General features: G+C 43.1%; 1 pseudogene; it reads left to right on the top strand.

Moving 5' to 3' along the window:
• Positions 1 to 944: 944 nt before the first annotated feature.
• On the top strand, positions 945 to 2,338 carry LOC705752 (SWI/SNF-related matrix-associated actin-dependent regulator of chromatin subfamily E member 1 pseudogene; annotated as a pseudogene).
• Positions 2,339 to 3,487: the final 1,149 nt, after the last annotated feature.

The raw sequence follows: 3,487 nt of genomic DNA on the forward strand, positions 1-3,487 counted from the left end.
AAAAAAAAAAAGTGTCCTGCTATCACTGTGCTTTAGAATTGATTGCCACAATTTGAATTTGAATATTAATCTAATTCTGATTAAATACCTTTTAATTAATATCTTATAGAGTTGTTTAGATTTACTGAGCACAACCTCATTAATACATGTGAAAATGTGTCCGGAATTAGTTCCTTCCAGTGGGTTCTTGGTCTCACTGACTTCAAAAATGAAGCCGCGGACCCTTGCAGTGAGTGTTACAGTTCTTAAAGATGGTGTGTCCGGAGTTTGATCCTTCAGATGTTCAGATGTGTCCAGAGTTTCTTCCTTCCAGTGGGTTCATGGTCTTGCTCACTTCAGCAGTGAAGCCGCAGACCTTTGCAGTGAGTGTTACAGCTCTTAAAGGTGGTGCATCCAGAGTTGTTTGTTCCTCCCTCCTGGTAGGTTCGTGGTCTCACTGACTTCAGGAGTGAAGCTGCAGACCTTGGCAGTGAGCGTTATAGCTCATAAAGGTAGTGTGGACCCAAAGAGTGAGCGGCAGCAAGATTTATTGTGAAAAGTGAAAGAATAAAGATTCCACAGCATGGAAGGGGACTGGAGTGGGTTGCCATGAGTGGCCAGCTTTTATTCCCTTATTTGGCCCACCCACATCCTGCTGATTAGTCCATTTTACAGAGCGCTGATTGGTCCATTTTACAGAGTGTTGATTGGGCTGTTTTTACAGAGTGCTGATTGGTGCGTTTACATACCTTTAGTTAGACACAGAGTGCTGATTGGTGCGTTTTTACAGAGTGCTGATTGGTGCGTTTACAAACCTTTAACTAGGCACAGAGGGCTGATTGGTGCATTTTTACAGAGTGCTGACTGGTGCATTTACAAACCTTTAGCTAGACACAGAGTGCTGATTGGTGTGTTTACAATCCTTTGGCTGGACAGAAAAGTTCTCCAAGTCCCCTCCTGACCCAGACGCCCAGCTGGCTTCGCCTTTCGAAAGCACAGTAAGATCTCACAAATTCAGACTGCATTAACCACCAGGATTCATGGACTGAGAGTAAATTTACATTTGTATTACCTTTTTTTTTTTTTTAACGGTCTGCTTAGAAATTAAGCACGTAAAGGGAAGTGAAGCCAGAGTTGCAGACACTTTTTCTGCCCACGGTGTCTCGGATTCATTCTTAAGGAACTGAGAACTTAATCTTCCAAAATGTCAAAAAAGACCATCTTATGCCCCACCTCCCACCCCAGCTCCTGCAACACAAATGCCCAGCACACCAGGGTGTGCGGGATACAGTCCATACAGTCATCTTGCCAACAACAACTACAGCCTGGGAGGAAACCCGGCCACCAACAGCTGGGTTACGGCATCCTCTGCTATTACGATTCCAAACCCTGAAAGTCACCAGAAAAGCTGCTGATGCCCTACATGAGGTACAGCAGAAAGGTCTGGGACCAAGTAAATTTTCCAACCCTGACCTAAAGTTGTGTGAGATTGGCTAGATTATTGGTGGCATCCGGCAAGATCTTGCTGATGAAAAACAAGAATATTTAAGTGAATACAAAGCAGAAAAGATAGAGTACAATGAATCTATGAAGGCCTATCGTAATTCCCCCATGTACCTTGCTTACATAAATGCAAAAAGTCATGCAGCAGGGAGAAAGTCAGCAGAGACAGTCTCGCTTGGAGAAAGGAGAACCATACATGTGCATTGAGCCTGCCCAAGATCCGGATGATTATGATGATGGCTTTTCAAGCATCCAGTCACCGCCCGTTTCCAGAGGAACCACTGCCTCATTAGTGAAATCCTTAGTGGGAGTGTGGTGCCAGACGTTTGGTCAGTTGTCAGAACAGCTAGAATGCAGGTCCTCAAACGACAGGTCCAACGACAGGTCTAGTCCTTAATGGTTCATCAGTGAAAACCAGAAGCTGAAATTCTTCAAATAGAGGAAAGACACCAGGAGAAAAAGAGGAAATTCCTGGAAAGCATAGATTCACTTAACAATGAACTTAAAAGGTTATGCTGTCTGAAAGTAGAAGTGGATATGGAGAAAATTGCAGCTGAGATTGCACAGGCAGAGGAACCGGCCCACAAAGGGCAAGAGGAAAGGGAGAAGGAGGCAGCAGAGCAAGCTGAGTGCAGTCAGAGCAACATCCTTCCTGAGGAATAACAAGCAGCCAACAAAGGCGAGGAGAAGAAAGATGACGACAACATTCCAATGGAGACAGAGGAGACACAGCTTGAAGAAATAACAGAGAGCCAACAGAATGGTGAAGAAGGCACGTCTACTCCTGAGGATAAGGAGAGTGGCAGGAGGGGTCGACAGTATGGCAGAGGAAGGAACCAGTGACAGTAACACTGGCTCAGAGAGCAACAGCACAACAGGGGAGGAGCCACCAACAGATTCCATACCAGAAGATGAGAAAAAAGAATCAATGTTGCCTTGTTTTATGTGTTCTAAATACTTTTTTAAATGAAAAAAATTTTTTTGGTTTAAAAAAAAAAAAGAAATTAAGCATGTAGGTGAGGCGCAGTGGCTCACTCCTGTAATCCCAACACTTTGGGAGGCCGAGGTGGGTGGACCACTTGAGGTCAGGAATTCAAGACTATCCCGGCCAACATGGTGAAACCCTGTCTCTACTAAAAATACAAAAATTATCTGGGCATGGTGGCGCACGCCTGTAGTCCCAGCTACTCGGGAGGCTAAGCAGGAGAATTGCTTGAACCCGGGCAGTGGAAGTTACAGTGACTCAAGATCGTGCCACTGCACTCTGGCCTGAGTGACAAAATAAGAGAAAGAAAGAAAGAAAGAAAGAAAGAGAGAAAGAAAGAGAGAAAGAAAGAGAGAAAGAAAGAGAGAAAGAAAGAGAGAGAGAGAGAGAGAAAGAGAGAGAGAAAGAAAGAAAGAAAGAAAGAAAGAAAGAAAGAAAGAAAGAAAGAAAGAAAGAAGAGAGAGAAAGAGCAAGCAGGGAGGGAGGGAAGGAAGGAAGAAAGGAGGGAGGGAGGGGGAGGGAGGAAAAATTCGAGAAATGAAGCATGTAAAACCTGGCTCCAAATAGTATTTTAAAATATTTATATCTATCATTAGCTAAATACAATTATATCTTGGCAGTTATCTCTAAAACTGGCCATAATATGAGCTGGCTACAGTAGCTGGTAATCCCAGCTACTCAGGTGGCTGAGTATGGGAGGATTGCTTGAGCCCAAGAGCGGGAGACCAGCCTGGGAAAAATAGTGAGACCCCGTCTTTGAAAAAAAAAAACAAAAAAAAAAAAACTAAAACTGGCCTTAATAAACATTCAATACTCATTTGCTGAAGGAATTAACATTTTAAATTGTAGTTACAGCGCAACTTAATAATTAAGGAGGGGGTCTTCTCTGATCCTCTACTAGCTTGATTCTAGTCATTGTGTATACTTTACATTTATTAAAGTATGTTTTAGAGAATAATTCTGTAAAACAAATGTTCCTCTACATCTAAATGCCTCCAGGCAGTCTGAATTTATGATGCT

The sequence above is a fragment of the Macaca mulatta genome, chromosome 17 (assembly GCF_049350105.2).
Source record: "Macaca mulatta isolate MMU2019108-1 chromosome 17, T2T-MMU8v2.0, whole genome shotgun sequence".
NCBI lineage: Eukaryota > Metazoa > Chordata > Mammalia > Primates > Cercopithecidae > Macaca > Macaca mulatta.